General features: G+C 38.0%; 1 protein-coding gene and 1 long non-coding RNA gene across 2 annotated transcripts in view; one reads left to right on the forward strand and one right to left on the reverse strand.

Annotated features, from left to right (window-relative positions):
• Window positions 1-320: 320 nt before the first annotated feature.
• The window catches only part of PAK2 (p21 (RAC1) activated kinase 2), a 94187-nt gene continuing 74793 nt past the window's right edge, over window positions 321-19714 (forward strand). Inside the window, exon 1 of the mRNA XM_019448730.2 lies at window positions 321-612. The gene's annotated coding sequence lies outside the window, so the exon portion shown is untranslated. The remainder of the gene's footprint in view (window positions 613-19714) is intronic.
• LOC128777264 (uncharacterized) lies at window positions 889-4884 on the reverse strand. Its single transcript, XR_008422474.1, has 3 exons — window positions 4810-4884; window positions 3366-3476; window positions 889-1562 (listed from the first exon to the last, which is right to left on the reverse strand). It is a non-coding gene; the product is annotated as an uncharacterized LOC128777264 (long non-coding RNA).

Genomic DNA, 19714 nt, shown 5'->3' on the forward strand with positions numbered 1-19714 from the left:
TCTGGAGCAGGTTTATGTAACAGCAGTGTCAGTCAGCATCTTTGGTTGGCACAGACCTGACTGGAGACCATGCTAAGTTAAACGAGGAACTGGCTCTCCTTCTCAGTTTAAAGAATATTCCCTAAACCCCGTCCCCAAAAAAAGAAAGAGAAAGGCGAGAAAAGCAGACTGCACGTCTCCAAACTACGAGTCCCAGCAGCCCCGGGCGAGCCCGCCCAGCGGGAGGTGGTGCCGGTCTCCACCCCGTGGAGCTCGGTGCTTGGGCCGGCGAGGGGGCGGAGTTCTGGCCCCGCCCCTACCCGCTCCCCGCCGTCGCCCTCCCCCAGGGTTGTGGCCACGCGCAGCGGCGGCGGTTGTTCCGCTTCCCCTCTGGCCCGGGCCGTCGCCATTGCCGAAGGCTCCCTGCCCTCCCCTCCCGGCGCCCGCGGGGCTCGGCTGCCGCTCGGCCTTGCGGTAGCAGCGGCTGCGCTCCAGCGCGGCTCGTCTTCCCGCCCCGCTTCCCCCTCCCTCCCCGCCTGCCCTGCGCCTTGCGCTTGCCCGGGGCGGTTCCAGAGCCCGCCGGGAGCTCGGACCGAGGCGCCTCGCTGGGGCGGGGACCTTCCCTCGCCTGGGGTAAGTGTGCAGGCGGGCCGGGACGCGGGCCGTCGCTCTCTTCCTCCTTCTTTCTCCGCGGCCTGGCCGGCGCCAGCGGCCCGCGGCAGCCTACCTGCTCGGAGCAGTGCCGGGGCAGCCGCCACCTGCGTGCCTGGAGCCGTGGCTCCCGGGGCGGTGGCTCATTGTCTGCTCCCTAGGGCTGTTTTCTTCGGCTTCAGCCCGAAATGGGAAGCTTGCTGGGCTGGCGAAGTCTGACTCTTCCTGGACCCAACCCTGCCCAGGGCCGTGTCGCGCCACAGGCTCTGCCCACTCTCGGTCTCCCTTCCCTAGCCTTTCAGCTTCCTCCTGTTCTCAGTTTACTTTAGTGTTCGACCTAACGACTCAGGTTTTAGTCCTCGATGATTTTTCCTGAGTCCCAGCTCCTCCTTGCTACCTCTCTGGTCATCATAGTTTCATTGCTTAGGCATATATGGTCTCTAGTCCCTTTACTCTTTTCTAAACTACAATGTGAAATCTCTTCCATATTTCTATTGGTAGAAACATAGTTTTCCGAGAGTTTGAGGGCCTCACCTAACAACCGAACTTTTGGGTCTTCTCGTGATTCTTGTTTGATCTTCAGCCAGGAGGTGAATATTTGCTTCTTTAGGTAATTTAGGTGAAGGTTGGCTTTTCACCATGTTTGGCTTTCTTTAAGTCAAGACACATACGACATTGCTGCAACATCCTCGGTGGACTCAGCCTTTTGAGTATTTCTTTAAAGTCATCCCAGAATTAAAGTATGAAAAGTAATTTCTGTTGTCGGTTGGTGTGGGGCTGTATCCTCCTTGTATCTTCATTTTAATTGGAATACTCTAGGCAGTTGTGAGCGTGATTTGTTTCCTCTTTGATAAATCATGTACAACTTCCATTGATAGTTATTTCATTTCTCCTTTAAAAGTGATCTATAGTTGTTTTTTTCTTTTTAACCTCTGTAAAAGACAATCAAAATGGTTAGGCCTAAGATTAGACTCCGACGAACTGTGTTTTGGATCAAGGTTGTGCACGTCACGTTTTTTCCCCTGCTCTGTTAGACTCTTCCGCTCTTATAAGTAGGCAGGATATTGAAATGTACAAGAATTTGCTTGGGGGGGGGTTTAGTTTTGTAGAGTTATCCAAAAAAATAACATTAAATAAAATTAGATTGGGTTGAAGGCAGTGAACAGTAATTTTTAAAGCAGGTTACAACTTGTCAACTCTGCCAGAAACTCTGTGGCATTTGTAAAACACACTTATACTAACTTCTAAATGTTTTTTATGTGTGTATATGTATATACACACGCATACACATATTATATACACACTTACAAGTGGAAAGCTTTGTTCATGTTCTCCTATTAAGCTATTAAGGGTATTGATTTGAGGCAATTCTTTCGCCCTTGGCTTTTAAATCTTTCTAGCTATTAATTATACAAGAACACTGATGTACATTAGGGAAAATGAACCTTAAAATGTTTTTGAACTGTAATATATGTAGGTATTAAGCCTACTTCCAGGTTTTGTTGAAAGTGGTTGATGTAAATTCAGTGAATTTTGTTTTCATTAAATACTCCATTTTTACCTAAGTGTTAGTACTGAGCCTTAATACTGTCATCATTTGATGTCAGTTGTCCTTAACTTAATTGAGAGGTCTTGTTGCAGGTATAAAAATGATAGAGTATATAATTTGGTGTATAATGCCAGCTTTTCTGCCAGTTTCTATAAGCAGATAGTTGGTTTTTTTTTTTTTTAATATTTATTTTGAGCGGGGGGGTGGGCAGAGAGAGAGGGAGACACAGAATCAGAAGCAAGCTCCAGGTTTTGAGCTGTCAGCACAGAGCCTGCTATGGGGCTCAAACTCACGAACTGTGAGATCTGTGAGATCGTGACCTGAGCCAAAGTCCAACGCTCAACTGATTGAACCATCCAGGTGCCCCTATAAGCAGATAATTTTTACCAAGGAAGAGTTCCTTATTCCTCTTCCCTTAGGGCCTTGATTCCTGGTTTACCATTATTCAAAAGGAGAGTTACTCTTCTCGACTTTGTGATGTTCATTACTAACCTTGCAAACCTAAAATTGTAAAGTAATGGTAAGTTTGTACTTGAGGTGTATCTACTAAACAAATGAATTGGGGTTCCTATGGTTCTCTGATCTTTATGATAGGCAGGTTTCCAAGTAGACGTGATTAACAGTGGTGTATATTTCTTTTTTATTATACTTTTTTAAAGAAAAAAACTTAGAACTTGTTCAGGTAACTAAGGATAAACTTTCAGTTTTTTTTTTTTTTTTTTTAAAGAGAACTTGTTCATATAGACAAAAATAAAATAAGTAGGTACTTTTAAATCCTTATGTTTGTTCTGTCAATATTGATAATTCTAATATTCAAGTATGTTTCTTTTGATTAAAACTTGAAACTGGACCTTGTTGAAGGCTTTAAGCCTTTGGGATTCTGATGTTTGTTTTCAAAAGCCCTCCCAGTTAGAGAGCTAATTCGAGGCTAGTCAGAGGGCTGGTTAAGTTGCTGACAAACCTCGGTTGTCCCTTGTATCCTTCTGGTACCTTGGTAGAAACTGAAAGAAGGAAAAATAGCCCCCTTGGCTTTGAAGAAGTACTGATTGTTTTCTTCTGTGATCAGAATTTTCACTGCTTCTTCATTTTAGGATCACTAACCTATTTAAGAATAGTCATTCCGAACATTCCTGCAGGATTTCAGAGTACTAGCCTATTATTATCTCTGAGGTACATTAGCACTTACCATTTCATGTATCTCAGACGGTTAGATGCTGGAGACCTGGGTTTGAATCTTGGCTCTTCTAGTTGACTCTGGGTAACACATGTTCTCTTTTCAAGATTTGGTTTTCTTCATCTATAACATGGGGATTGATAGTAATAATCATATAATACAAATTTCATGGGACTATTTAAAGTAAATGAGATAATGCAGGTAAAGTACTTTGTGAATGTAGTAGTTCTTTATAGAGGTTAGTTAATATTCCATTGTAAAATAGGCTTTACATTTAATTTCTTCTGTAACAAGCTCCCAAACTTAAGTTTAAGAATGCTTTCTGGAAGAGGTTGGAATCTCAGGACCAAGTTTCTGAAACCATAACTGTTAAAATTATTTTTTGGGAAAAGTTTTGCCACAGATATAAAATATAGGTTTTCTAAGTACATGTTTTTCAGATTTTAAAAAAGTATGCATATTTCTCATAGAAAATTTGGAGAGTAGTGAAGATTGTTAAGAAACAGGACAAAAATCACTTTAGCCTCAGATAACCATCATAACAGACTAGTGCTTTTTCCCTTATTTTTAAATTCCAGAAGTGGTTTTTGCTTTTTATAAAAGGTTCCAGCAACTCTGGGCGCCTGGGTGGCTCAGTTGGTTGAGCGTCTGACTTCGGCTCAGGCTCAGGTCATGATCTCTCGGACCATGAGTTTGAGCAGTGCCTAGAGCCTGCTTCAGATTCAGTGTCTCCCTCTCTGCCCCTCCCCCGCTCACATTCCCACCCTCCCTCCCTCCCTCTCTCCTTCTCTCCTTCTCTCTCTCTTTCTCTCTCTCAAAAACAACTCAATTATTTACAATAAAAAAAAAAATGAACATTACTCTTTCCTCACTTTCTAGTCCCATTCCCTACAGGTACCCCTGCTAACAATTTTGTTTTCTTTATGAAGTTAGGAATAAGCATTATGTTTGTGGGTTTAACCAATTTTTTTAAAATAAAAGATCTGGTCATTATATTATCTTTTCCATCCCAATACACATAGCTGTACTTCATCTTTTTAACAGTCATGGTGTAGTCTATTGTATGGTTGCACTTTATTCATGGTAATTTATGTTACAGTGGTCCCCCCTTATCCATGGAGGATACGTACCAAGACCTCCAGTGGATTCCCGAAACCAGGGATAGGCTGAACCTTATATATACTATGTTTTTTCCCATGTATACATATCTGTGGTAAAGTTTAGTTTATCATTTAGGCACAGTAAGAGATTAACAACAATAACTGATAATACAGTAGAACAGTTATTACAATATGCTATAATAAAAGTTATGTGAATGTGGTGTATCTCAAAATATCTCATTGGACTCTACTAACATTTCTTGTGATGATGTGATGATAAAATGCCTATATGATGAGATGAAGTGAGGTGAATGGTGTAGGTAGACACTGTGATGTAGTGGTAGGCTATTACTGACCTTCTGACCAAACCTCGGTAGTAGGATCCAGGACTGCGGTTAGACTGCTGGCAACTGAAACTGTGGAAAGAGAAACCGTGGGTAAGAGAAGACTGCTGTGCAGATCTTCATCAACTTACAATGGGGTTTTGTCTCAATAAACCCACTGAAAGTTGAAAACATTGTATGCCAAAGCATTATAGCTCAGTCTAGCCTACCTTAAATGAGCTCAGAACACTTAGGTTAGCCTACAGTTGGGCAGACCCCTCTAACACAATGCCTGTTTTATACTAAGGTGTTGAATATCTTATGCACTTTATTGAATAGTATACTGAAAGTGAAAAATAGAATGGTTTTAAGTGTTTCAGTTGTTTATCCTCTTGATCACATGGCTGACTGGGAGCTGCTGCTTGCAGCTACTGCCCAGTGTCATAAGACAGTGTGGTACTGCATATTGCCAGCCCAGGAAAAGAGCAAAATTCAAAATATGGTTCCTGCTGAATGTAGAAACTTCACTTTCATACCATCGTAAAGTCAAAAAACTGTAAGTTGAACCATGAGAAGTCAGGGACAGTCTGTATTCTCAATTTTGAGCAAGTAAAACTGGAGCCTTAGTGAACTTACTGTATCTTTGTGCACATGTGTGTATACACAGATATTTCCTTAAATAAGATTTTTAAGTGTGCATTTTAAGTTTCGATTGATGCCAAATTGCCATCCTAAAAGGCTATATCAATCTATACTTCTTAATTGAATTGTCGAAGCTTTTCATACATAATAGATAATAATCTTTTACTTTCTGTTTAAGCACTTTCCCATTGCATGTTTATCAAAAACATTCTTCTTAATAATTGTTGTATTGGGGTGCCTGGCTGCCTCAGTTGGAGGAGCATGCAACGCTTGATCTTGGGGTCATGAGTTTGAGCCCATGTTACGTGTAGAGTTTACTTAAATATATAAAACTTAAAAAAAAATAATAATTGTACTATCCTTCTGGAATTAGTGTCTGTGCACAATAGGGGTAAGGAAGAGTTTTAACAATGTAAAATAGCTTGGCTATTGAAGTGAAATATGGGCATAGAAAAAATTTTAGGAGTTTTAGGTTGCTGTGAAAATGGATTATAGAGATTCAGGGTGTAATATTGTAATGGTTTTATTGTAAGCATCACATCTGAAAAGCAAACAAACAACCAAAAAGCCCTTTTATCCCCATCTTTTGTCCTCTACTGATTTCATCCTCATCCTTCAAATTTCCACCTGTGTGTGTAGCTCTCTTTGGCGGTTTTTCTTGAGCTCCACTCTGGTTTAGGTATTCTTATTGTTCTTATATATTTTCTTAACATGTTAATCCATAATCTTTATTTGCAGTGTGGGGAAAGCCTGAGTTATTCTTCTAGAAATGAGAGTTATTTCTCAATTTTTGCCAGTTGAAGCTAATCAAAGAGGGAGGTGTAAGGAAGAACTCACTAGTGTTGGTTAAAAGTAATACATGTACTGGAGCCCCTGGGTGGCGCAGTCAGTTAAGCATCTGACTCCTGATCTCAGTTCAGGTCATGATTTCACAGTTCATGAGTTCACGCCCCCCATCCTCATGGGATTCTGTCTCTTCTTCTCTTTGCCCCTCCCCTGCTTGTGCGCACACTCTCTCTCAAAAATAAATAAACTTAAAAATTCTTTTTTTTTTTTTTACATTTATTCATCTTTGAGAGACAGAGAGAGACAGAGCACAAGAGGGGGAGGGGCAGAGAGAGAGGGAGACACAGAATCCAAAGCAGGCTCCAGGCTCCAGGCTCCGAGCTGTCAGCACAGAGCCCGAGGCGGGCCTTGAACTCATGAGCCGTGAGATCATGACCTGAGCCGAAGTTGGACGCCTAACTGACTGAGCCACCCAGGCGCCCCACAAAAAAATTTTTTTAAGTGCTACATGTACATATGCATGCAGAGCACTTTTAGCTTGCACTACTGAGTTCTTCCTCACATCTTTCTGATCAAGCTTTGGTAATGTTTTTTCATGTGAATGTTTAATAGGTTCTGGAAAGCTAGAAGGTTTCATTTTGGCCTTTTATTTCATTAGGACAAGGTGATTTTAAGGTGTATTCTCAGCTTTGAAATTTTTAATTTCTGTTCTTAATTTATAGGCTTGTGAACAAAACAAAATTATTATATAATAAAAATGTGAGCAGCAAAAGGTGGGTAAAGCATTTAAAGAAAATTTCAGGTGCTCTAAAGAGTAAATTATTAAAGAAGGAAAAGTTACATTGGCACATATAATAGTGGAAATAGAACTAAATGTTTGATAAAGTATCTCTATTGTAAATTGTAAATTCTTACTGAACTTTTTTCACCTTCCTGATTAAATACTTGAAAAGAATAAAGTTGCTTTTTTTTAACCCCTTATTCCATTATGTATGGATATCAAAATACTGTTGATATTTTGTTATGCTTCCTGCCACTATATATATATGTATACATACACACACAAATATATATACACGCATATACACATGTATATATATATATATATATATATATATATACACATGTATACACGTACCTATATATGTGTGAGAACAGTTTTATATATATATATATATATATATATATGTATACACACACATGTATACACGTACGTATATATGTGTGTGAGAACAGTTACTTTTATAAAATTGGAATCCTGGTTTTTATTATTTGTTATCTTGCTAAATCTTGAACATTTCCCTTTGTTCTTAAGATCATTTTTTAATGTGGGGCGCCTGGGTGGCTCAGTCGGTTGAGCGTCCGACTTCAGCTCAGGTCATGATTTCGCAGTTGGTGAGTTGGAGCCTGGCGTCGGGCTCTGTGCTGACAGCTCGGAGCCTGGAGCCTCCTTCGGATTCTGTGTCTCCCTCTCTGCCCCTTCCCCGCTCATGCTCTGTCTCTCAAAGATGAATAAACATTAAAAAAAAAAAAAAAAAGATCGTTTTTTAATGTTTGCCTAAACATTCCATTGCACAGCTGTGCTGTATTTGTTCTTTTCCTATTGCTGAATGTGTAACTTATTTCCTCTTTCTCTTTCTGCCCCTCCATTGTTGGTGCTCTCTCCCTCTCTCTCTCTCAAAATAAATAAACTTAAAAAAATGTTTAAAAAATTTTTTAAAGAAGAGAGGTAATAATTGTCATTCTTAGAATGTCTCTGGTATTTTTACAATTAAGGATGATGGCAACTGTTGGTTTTAGAGAGATAGTGTTATTCTATTCTGTTCCTACCTTACAACAATAGGAATGGCTTCTGAATTTTAGCAGATGTTTTTATGACACTTTTTAGGTGTTGATAAGGTTTTCCTTCTTTTAACTACAAATAAGTGTACATATCATAAATTTGCTAATAGCCAAAGGTATCCAAAGGGACATGTTATGAGGAACCAAAACCCCACTCATATTAGTCAAATGTGCAGAATTTATTGAAAGAGTAGAAAAGAATCTCAGAAATTTAGTTTAATAGTATACAGGCCAAATGGTAACTTACATAGTTACTTCTGTAGAATCTTGAGGAATCCTTTCTTTTTCATGAGTCAGTTTTGATAATTTGTATTTTCCCATTTTATATTTTTAAGATTTTCAAATTTGTTATTATATGGATGTATGTAATATGTTATAATTAAAATCTGGTATTTCTACCTTTTTATTAGTGATTTTGTTATTTTTCTTGATTTGATTTGCCAAATGTTTGTCTACTTAGTTGTTTTTAATAACCAACTTTGAGGTGAATTCTTTTGGTTTTCTGATTTCCTGATTTCTACCTTTCTCCTTATTTTGATTTTCTTCTTCTTCTTTTTTTTTTTTTTTTTTGAGCTTTTTCTACTCAAGTTCTTAGTTCCTCTTTTTTTTTTTTTTTTAAATAATGAAAGCATTGATGCTCTTAATTTGCTTTTGAGGACTGCTTTGGCTGCACTCTAAAATTTACACGAATCATGTTCTTATATTCATTACTTTCCAAATAGTAGCTCTAGTTTGATTTCCTCTTTGACTCAAGTGATATTTAGGACAGTTCTATTCACTCTGTTTTTATAGTCTTTTAAATTATTTTTTAAGATTTACTGGGGCACCTGGGTGGCTCAGTCGGTTAAGTGTCTAACTCTTGATCTTAGCTCAGGTCTTGATCTCAGGGTCATGAGTTCAAGCCCCATGTTGGACTCTCTGCTGGATGTGAGGCCTCCTTTAAAATAAAAAAAAAAAATTTTTTTTTGATTTACTGAGAGTTTTGTGCATGTGTGTATGATTTAAAGGATAATCCAATTTGGTGAATGTTCTGTGAAACTTAAAAACATTTTCTCTTTGGGGTACCTAAGTGGCTCAGTTGGTCTCACAGTTTGTGAGTTTGAGCCCATATCAGGCTCTGCACTGACAGTGTGGAGCCTGCTTGGGATTCTCTCTCCCTCGCTCTGCCCCTCCCCTGCTCCCTGGCACTCTCTCTCTTTCAAAGTAAATAAGCTTTAACAAAAAAAACCACTTTCTGTTTTCAGAGTATATATGTAAAACTTTATTCAAATTCTCTTATTTGTTTTATTATTCCTTCTTAATAGTTCTTATTAATTATAAAATTTAGTCTTCATTAATTTTTAAATCTTAATATGTCAAAGACTGACAGGGTAGCATTGTTTTTAAGAGCCTTATTTTCACATTGGGACTTTTACATTTTTGTTTCTTCTGCCTGAATCTTCCCTTCATACATTACTGTTTTGAAAGGGCCTTACCTGATCAGTCTACTAGAATAGTCCCCACCTAGCCCACTTGGTATCTGTCTTCTTGCCCTTCTGTGTCTTGTTTTGTTTTGTTTTGTTTTGTTTTTAACAGTAGGCTCCATGCCCAATGTGGGGCTTGAGCTCAGGACCCCGAGATTAAGATTCACATGCTCTACCGACTGAGCCAGCCAGGCATCCCTTTTTGTCTTTCTTTATAGCACTTTCATCTGAAGTTATTTGGTTTCTTTCTTTTTCTTGTTTCTCTGTTACTTTGCTATTCTACTTAGAACACATGAGCTTGCAGTAAGTACATGTTGGTTGGTTGTCGGTTTCTTTCATTTCTAATGATTTTTAATATTTAAGTTAATAGACTTTATATATCAATTTTAGGTTCGTGGCAAAATTGAGTAAAGAATACAGAGTTGCCATATACCCTAAGCTTCCCTGTACTGCCAGCACTCCTTCCCCGACAGTCAACATCTTGCCATGTGTGGTATATTTGCTATAATTAATGAACCAACATGGACACATCAAACAAAGTCCATAGTTTACATCAGAGTTCACTCTTGATATTGTACATTCAATGGGTGTGGACAAATGGTGGATAATGACATGTATCCATCAGAAAAACAGAACAGTTTCCCAACCCTAAAAATCGCCTGTGTTCCACCTATTTATCCCTCCCTTCTCCCTAATTCCTGGCAACCACTGGTGCTTCTACAGTCTCCATAATGTTGCCTTTTCCAGAATATCCTATAATTGGAATCATATAGTACGTAACCTTTTCAACTTGGAATATGCATTTAAGTTTCCTTCATATCTTTTCATGGCTTAATAGCTCATTCATTTATAGCACTGAATATTATTCCATTGGATGTACTACAGTTTGTTTATTCATTTACCTGCTGAAGGATATCTCAGTCGCTTTCACATTTGTCATTTATAGAGTTGCTATAAACATCTGTGTGTATTTATTTACTTATTTTGAGAGAGACAGAGCATAAGCAGGGGAGGGACAGGAGAGAGGAAGAATCCCAAGCAGGCTCTGTGCTGTCAACGCAGAACTTGGCACTGAGCTTGACCCCAAACTGTGAGTTGAAACCAAGAGTTGGTCGCTGAACCAACTGAGCCATCCAGGTGCTCCTGTGTTTGGTTTTTGTATGGATAGAAGTTTTCAGCTGATTTGAGTAAATACCAGGGAGCACAATTGCTGGATTGTATGGTAAGAGTATATTTATTTTTGTAAGGAGCCTTTAAATTGTTTTTCAAAGTGTCTATACCATGTTGCTTTTCAACCAACAGTAGGTGAGAGTTCCTGTTGCCCAACATCCTCATGAGCATTTGATGTTGTTAGTGTTTTAGACTTTAGCTATTTTAATAGGTGTATGTAGTGGTATCTCATTGTTTTGATTTGCAGTACTCTAATGATTGATGTTGAGCATCTGTTTTTGTTTTTTTTTTTAAGTTTATTTTGAGAGACAGAACGTGAGTTGGGAGAGGGGCAGAGAGAGAGGGGAAAAAGGGAGACTCCTAAGCAGGCTTCAAGCTGTCAGAGCAGAGTCTGACCTGGACCTCAAACTCATGAAATCATGAGGTCATGACCTGAGCCAAAATCAAGAGTTGGATGCTTTGGGGCACCTGGGTGGTTCAGTCAGTTGAGCATCCGACTTCGGCCCAGGTCATGATCTCATGGTTTGTGAGTTCAAGCCCTACATTGGGTTCTCTGTTGTTAGTGTGGGCCCACTTCCACCCCTCCCCTACTTGCATTTTCTCTCTCTCCCACAAAAAAAAAAGTCAGATGCTTAACCAACTGAGCCATCCAGGTGCCCTGAGCATCTTTTTACATGCTGCTTTTCCATCTCTGTATCATTTTTGGTAAAGTACCTCTTCAGATCTTAGGCCCATTTTAAATTGGATTGTTAATTTTCATATTGTTGAGTTTTAAGAGTTCTTTGTATATATTCATTAACTGTCCTTTATATATCAGATGTTTCTTTTGCAGGTATTTTTCTCCAGTCTGTGGCTTGGCTTCTCATTGTCTCAACTCTAATGATTTTTATCATGTATTTTGATGCAGTATTATTTGATGCATGTGTAAGTTCTCTACTGCTAAAGATCTTCATTATAGATTACACTTAATCAAAAATAATCACCCTGCTTTCTGAGTCTTGTATTTTACTTAAATTGCTGTCTGTCCTAAATTTCTTTGTTCAATAAATTACCCAGCTTTCTCATTCCATGCCATTTTGTTTTAGTTGTGTCTCCTTCTTTTTTCTTTTTCTTTTTTCCTTTAAAGTAGGCTCGAACTCAATGACGCTGAGATCAAAAGTTGGATGCTTCACCAACTGAGCCAACCAGGCACCCCAGCTGTGTCTCTTTTAAATTACATGTGGTTTGTTTTTGTTTTAATTCAAGGTAAATGCTTAAAGTTAGTTTATTGTCATAATGAATTATGTTGGGTGTGTTTCTATTATTTTATTTTTAATGCTTTTGTTTTTAATGATTAATTGCTGCTTTAATTGTTGTAAAATACACATAAGGTAAAATTACCATCTTGACCACTTTATATAAATCTTTGACATTAAGTACATGTACATTTTGTACACCCATCATCACCATTCATCTCATCTTCCCCAACTGAATCTCTTATACTCATTAAACACTAACTCCCCATTCCTCCCTACCCGCAATCCTTAGTAACCTATCTGTGATCTACTTTATGTCTCTTATGATTTTGCCTATTCTAGATGATTCATATAAGTGGAATCATACAATATTTGTCCTTTTGTGTCTGGCTTATTTCACATGCCATGTATAGCATGGATTGGTACTTCATTCTGTTTTAAGGCTAATACTCCATTGTATATATATACTTGACCCTCGAACAATACGGGGATTAGAGGTGTCAACCCCCCATACACAGTTTGCATCTCACTTTTGACTCTCCCAAAATTTAACCACTAATGCCCTACTGTTGACCAGAAGCCTTAACCACTAATAATACCCTAGTGTTAACTGGAAGCCTTACAAATAACATAAACAGTGATTAACACATAATTTACACATTAAATGTATTATAGATTACATTCTTATAAAGGAAGATAAAAGAAAATGTTACAAAGGAAATCATAAGGAAAACATATCTATTGTACTGTACTGTATCAAAAAACTGGCATATAGTGCACAGTTCAAACCTGTGTTGTTCAAGGGCCAGCTGTATACCATATTTTGTTTATCCAGTTGTCTGTTGATATTTTCTGTCTTTTGCATTGTAAATTATATTTGGGTTGCTTTTATCTCAGATATTTGGAATTTATACATCCTGTTTTTAAGTCCACTATTTTATAGTTTATATGAATTCAAGTGTAAATCTAGGTTAAAAAAATAAACCTATCTGCTTTTTCAGACTGAAAAAGAAAATTACACTTTGACTCGTTCTATATTAGAAGACTAGCTTCTCAACTCTTAACCCACTTTCACTTTATCTGTGTTTTCACTCTATGGTGAGCTTGGAACTTCATATAGTTAGTATATTTTTTACCCATTTCATGTTTTTAACTTATCTTTCAAGACTTTTCTCTTGGTAATTACATTGAATGTTAACACAAATTCTTTAAGTTTTATTTAAATGGAGTTGGTGCTCATTGCCAATTTTCTGTATTTTTTTTTTTTAATGTTTACTTTTGAGAGAGAGAGAAGAGGAGAGAGAGAATGCCAAGTGGGCTCTGTGCTGTCAGCACAGAGTCCCATGTGGGGCTCAGACTCACGAACTGTGAGATCATGACCTGAGCCGAAATCAAGAGTTGGACACTTAACCGACTGAGCCAGCCAGCCACTCCAACCAATTTTGTCTTAACATTTAAGTTGATTGATCATGTATGTCAACCAGAATTTTCAGCTAATATTTTTAGTAAGAGTAACTAGAAGACATATTTAATAATTACTAGATCACTAACATCCTCAGAAGTTCTGTAGGTGTCGTTCTGTGTTGTCTTGCATTAATCATCTTGCTTCAGAGCTTCCTGTGCCTGGTGGTGATAAAGATTTTTCTTTTTACTGAAATGTTTTGACAGATTATATCTTTTATAAATGTTCATTAATATTGCCTGATACGTTAGTGCCTTATAATCTTTGTACTTCATTCTTTTTTCATTTCCAGATATGTTTTTGGTTATTTTGATCTAGTTCTGTTTTCTTTCTTGAAAATACTTGTAATAATTAGGCTGGCTTATCATTTCTGTCTTTTCCATGAGCTTCTCAAAATGTTTGTCCTTATCACTCATTGTATTTTCCTTTATCTCTTCCGATGTAGGCTTTATTTCTGCTAATGAAATTTTAGCTTCTTTACATCCTTTAAAAATTTGCCCTACTCCCTTTTCTTCTTACTCTGGTTTTATCATTGTCTTTTCTCTCCATATATGCCTGTTTCATAGAGTTTGCCAAACTGGAAGTTAGTTGCGTCTTGAGGTTATTTACCATCTAAATTAGGCTCTGCTTCTATGTGATGGGTAATTATCTCTTGTGCTACATTATTTTTTGTTGGAACCAACAAAAATTGTTGAATATATTTTCTGCTTCTTCATCTTTGAATTATAACAGTTATATAGTATCTGATATGCATTTGTTAGAAATGTTTGTGAATTATCCTTGCTATAGTTGACTGGGATTCTGGTTGAAACCTCTTCTTAGGTGTATTGCTGAAAGATAACACAGCTCCTAGTCTGAGTTCCAGTGATTAGTAGATACTCATCTAATATGATAGTTCTGGTGGGATCTTACCCTACCCTGGTTTCTAATATGCACTGTTAGGGCTCTTTGTGATTCTAGCATTCTACCCACAACACAACACTTTGCTTATATAGGACTATACCTCCCAGGAAGCCATGCGCCAATCCATGTTTCTCTGTACTTACACAGCTCCACCTGAACCTTACATGCATACACACAGGCACATAGACACTTCTTGCTTGTTTTCTGGAACTTGCTTGGTAGTTTCCTAAATGCATGTAGAAAGATCAGACAGGGAAATGAATGCTGGCTGCCACAAAACCCACCTCTGCATAGCAAGAAACAGCTTAACTAGACTGGCTGATTAGTTTGTTTCTTTGAGGCCGACTTTGGGTCTCTAAATAAAAGGTGGCTTACAGAGAGGACAAGATATCTTCATATTTTCTCTTAGGCAGATGGTTGAACTTTCTTATATGAAACAGAGCATGGCTGGGTCATGAATCTTTTCTCAGTTAAGATTGACCTTATAGCTAGTGGAAATCCTTCAGAGATCTGATATAAATTGTTTTCATGGAAATTTGAGATAGACTACATGGGTGGCTTCTGATTTGATACCATTTTTTATGAGGATAAGCTGGCTCCAATTTTTGTTTAACTTAGATAACCACCCAAGGAATTGAGTAAAATCGGTCTGCTATTGACCATTTTTCAGTAAAAGGTCTTATTTTAGATTGATAGATTATCACTTTGATGGTAGGAAATGGTATCTTGTTCCAGTTTGCATCTCTCTTTTCATATATTTATTGCCCTGCTCTTTTTTTTTTTTTTTTTTTTTTTTTTTTGCTGTTTGGTGTTTGTGACCAAAACTTTTTTTCTTTTTAAAGTAGTCTTTGTTGTTCCTTACTTCCCCATTCTCTACCTTACAGGCTTTTTGAAGCATTTTCTGAGTCTTGACCCTTCTTTCATGCTTGGTCATTGTTTCACTTTTTTAGTGTGGTGATTGGGTGAAGGCCTGGGGGAAGAAAAAAAGGATTACATTTAGACTACAACATTTCTTTACATCCTGCTTCCTCTGTGTATAGAGACCTTCCTCTCTTTACTTGCCTGGCAAATTTCTTCTCATCTTTCAAAAGACAAGTCTGATTTCTTGGCCTCATTACTCATATGAATGGGAGCTGTGGGTCCTGTTTTCCATTGCATTCCACTCATCCCTATTGCTCTTACCTTACTTCACAGTAGTCATCTTGTTATTACTTTTCCCACTGACAGCAAGCTCAGAGGGGACACTGAATGGTAGTTATCTTTGATCTCTAGCATCTGACACAGTGTAGGCACAAAATAAATATTTGAATGACTTAGGAGAGCCTGAGGGTGTTTTTCCTTTAACTGTGTCATTTCCCTGCTTCTAGTGTGAAAATATAAAAAACAGGTCTTTCTGGGAAGTGGAATTTAGATTTTATTCTGGTCTGGGTTTTTTTTGTAATGATCATGTACTACTTTTGAGAATAAGAGATGAAAAAAAAAATATTTGTTTTTTTTTTTAACTCATTTTTTATTAAAAAATTTTTTTAATTTTTTTTTTAACATTTATTTATTTTTGAGACAGAGAGAGACAGAGCATGAATGGGGGAGGATCAGAGAGAGAGGGAGACACAGAATCTGAAACAGGATCCAGGCTCTGAGCTGTCAGCACAGAGCCTGATGCGGGGCTTGAACTCACAGACCGCGAGATCATGACCTGAGCTGAAGTCAGACGCTTAACCGACTGAGCCACCCAGGCGCCCCTATTAAAATTTTTTTTAATGTTTATTTTTTTGAGAGAGAGAGAGAGTGTGAGCAGGGGAGGGACAGAGGGAGAGGGAGACACAGAATCTGAAGCAGGCTCCAGGCTCTGAGCTGTCAGCACAGAGCCCGAGCAGGGCTCAAATTCGTAGACTGAGAGATCATGACCTGAGCCGAAGTTGGATGCTTAACTGACTGAGCCACCCAGGTGCCCCTAAACTCATTTTTTTTTTTAAAGTTTATTTTGATAGAGTACGCACGTGTGAGCAGGGGAGGGGCAGAGAGAAATGGAGAGAGAGAATCCCAATCAGGCTCGCACTGTCAACATGGTGCCCAACGCGGGGATCCATCTCATTGTTCAAGAGATCATGACCTGAGCTGAAATCAAGAGTTAGATGCTTAATCACCTGAGCCACCCAAGCACCCCAAGAATAAAAAATACTTAAAACCAAATTTCTCAAACTTCTGGTGCTCCCAGTTGCCCAGCACCTGTGACTTTTTGGCCCCATTCAACAGTCTGACCTTTCACTACTTGCTGCCATATGTCCTCTTGTCTCTTTGCTGTCCCATAAATTAGATCATACTTACATGTTCATACTTGTTCCTTTTGCCTGGAATCCTACCTTCTGAGTAGGAATATGATCTGTTGTAAATTGAGGAATTCTTGTAATAGGGATTGAATTGTGAGAATTTAGACTGTTTAATGTCCTGCTGGTCTTATCCTGAATATATATGGTTGTTAAGGTGAGATTCCTAGATCAGTTTTATCAATTGTGAGGATCAGAATAAATAGAGTGTTTAATTAATTGTCTTAGTTTTCTAGAATAGTGACCTGAAAGAAGACAGAATAGTGACTGTATCTTCAAATTTTGCTGGGTCCCTTCTAGCCTAAAAAGGAAAAAACCTTTACTTGACTCTGATGCCATCATAGATAAAACTTTCATTGGTTTATTTATTCAACAATTACTCATGTAAACAGATGAACTGGACACGATTTTAGGTGATGAGGTGGTCAACAAAATAATGGATCCGTGCTTGTGGAGTTTATAACATAGTAAGGGAAGACAGACATTAAAAAGGCAAATCCAGTGTGATGAATGTTAACAAACGAGATAAAATAAGATACATGGGATGGGAGTGAAGAGATGTTAGAGAAGGTTTTCTGAGAAAGTGACCTGTATGCCAATACTCGACAGGCAGAGGTGGTAGACAGAAAATAGGCTGACCAACTCAGTTGCAGTTTGCCACAGGCTTTCTTGGGTTTAGTATTGAAAGTCCCATGTCCCAGGAAAGCTCCCTAGTCCCAGGGAAATTAGGATGACCGTTCAGTGAACAAAAATATCTTCCTGGAAGGTCATGTGTGAAGGCCTGAGATGGCCGTTAGAAAAACTGGAAGAATGGATAAAACTTAAAGCCCGTAGAGGGAAAGACTACAAAGAAATGAGTCTGGAAAGTTAGGGACCTTATCATGCATGTATTGTTGGGCTTTATCTTCAGTATCCCACTTGAAGGCTTTAAATAGGACACTGAAGTGACAAAATTTAATGTACTTCAGGGTTGCTCCCTGCAGTGTGAAGATTAGACTGGGAGGGGCTGAGAGCGCATTTAGGGATAATAACTGATTAAGTCATGGGCTGCAGTGACTTAGAAGTTTTGAGAGGCATGGATGATTTTGAGAATTAGGGTATTATGATAAGAGTGTGAAAGCCTGAAACAAATGATTTTCAAAATTGTTTTCCTCCAAGAACATTAACTTCTTAAAGGAAAAACTGAACATTTTTACTTCCATATTTTTATGTCACCTGATAGAGATTTTACTAGCAGCACACATAATCCAGACAGCTGTTATTTTTTGGTGTTTTTATTGTTGTTGTTGTTGTTTTGTTACATGATAACTATCAGTCTTTTTCTCACATATGAAGAACAGTAGCATAGAATGTAGGAGGCATGGCTTTGAAGTTATGATGATTCATTTTCTGAACACGGCAAGAAGTGTGACTTTAAATAGTTTTGTCTCCTGGAAAGCTGTCCCATTGAAAGGCTGTATATCATTCCAGTGATGTTTCTATTCTTCAAATCATTTGTTTAGAAGTCTTTTTTTTTTTTTTTAATTACTCTAGGAGGCTGCAGCAATTTCTTCAGAGTAGCTTCTTTACCAGAAGTAAACCCTCCATCTCTGCCTCTGTTTGTTATTCCCTTTCTGCATCTATATGGCTTCTTTTCCTTTAAATTAAAAAAAAATGAAATATAATTCATCTATGATAAAATCCACCCTTTAAAGGGTATACATTTAAGTGGGGGTTTTTGTGTGTTATATATTTTAACTGTATTCATAAGGTTACCTAACCATCACTACTTTTTAATGTTTGCATTACCGCAAATAGAAATCTTGCACCCGATAGCAGTCACTTGTTTTACCCCAACTGCTCCCCCCTTGTCCCAGGCAACCACCAATATGTTTTCTGTTTCTATAAATTTGTTCTGGATATGTAAGTAGATTCATGGAAAATGTCTTATGTGGTTGGTTTCTTTCATTCTAGCACAGTGTTTTCAAGGTCGATTTATATTGTAGTGTGTATGGCTACTTCCATTTCTTTTTATGGCTAAATAATATTCCATTGTATGGGTACACCACATTTGATTTATCTACTCATCTGTTAATGGAAATAGGGCTGCTTTCACTTTTTGACTGTTAGACAAATAGTGCTTCTGTGAACATTTGTATATAGGTTTTTGTGTGGACATACTTTCATTTCTTTTGAGTATATACATAGGAATGGAATTGCTGAGTCATAGGCTAACTCCATGTTTAACCTTTTGAGGAGCTAACAGGCTGTTTTCCAAAGCGACTCTACCCTTTTGCAATCCTGCCAGCAGTGTGTGAGAGTTCCAATTTCTCCACATCCTCACTAACACCTGTTATTTTCTTTTTGATAGTAGCCATCCTAATGGGTGTGAAATGGTATCTTGTGGTTTTAATTTGCATTTCTGTGATGGCTAATGACATTGAGTATCTTCCAATGTGCTTATTGGCCATTTTTATATCTTTTGAGAAATATGTATTCAGATCTTTTGGGAAAATATCTTGTGTTCAGCGTTGAGTGGTTTAGAACAGTGCCTCTCAGAATCTTTTGGTACTGGACTAACAACTTTTGTAAAATACTATACAATGGAAATGAAAGAAAAATTAGACATACAAAATACAAGCCCTTTTTGTTGTTAGTGTCAATAGCAAATTACTGTGAGAGTTTCTAAATTGAGTTTCTCTCAATTTTTGTATTCCATTGAGTACTGGTAGAAAACAGTTAGTGTAACTCTTTTTGAGTGGTACTGTTTTACATTACTAAAAGGCATTTGAAAAGTCACGCAACTTTTTCTGTGTTTGAACTCAAGGCAATTGCATGTTTCTTCTATTTTCTGTACTTCCAGCTATGACTCCCAATTCTAACTTGCTACTGAGGTAATCCCACAGAGGGCTGGTTTTGAGGCTTGAGGAAAACACGCATTTCATACAGATTTTACACAAGCTAGTTACATTTTACTGGGATAAGCTAGAGTGTACCGTTTCAGCAAAGATCAGGCAAATTAAGTTTGGGGCCAGTGAGGATAGCCTTCTGACCCTTTCCCACTTTCCCTCATAGGACATACTCTCAGTGTTGATGATACTGTGCTTGTTAGAGGGGGGTTTCTGCCAG

This window comes from Panthera pardus, unplaced genomic scaffold, assembly GCF_024362965.1.
Source record: "Panthera pardus isolate Hobbes unplaced genomic scaffold, ASM2436296v1 HiC_scaffold_16, whole genome shotgun sequence".
NCBI classification, from domain to species: Eukaryota; Metazoa; Chordata; class Mammalia; order Carnivora; family Felidae; genus Panthera; species Panthera pardus.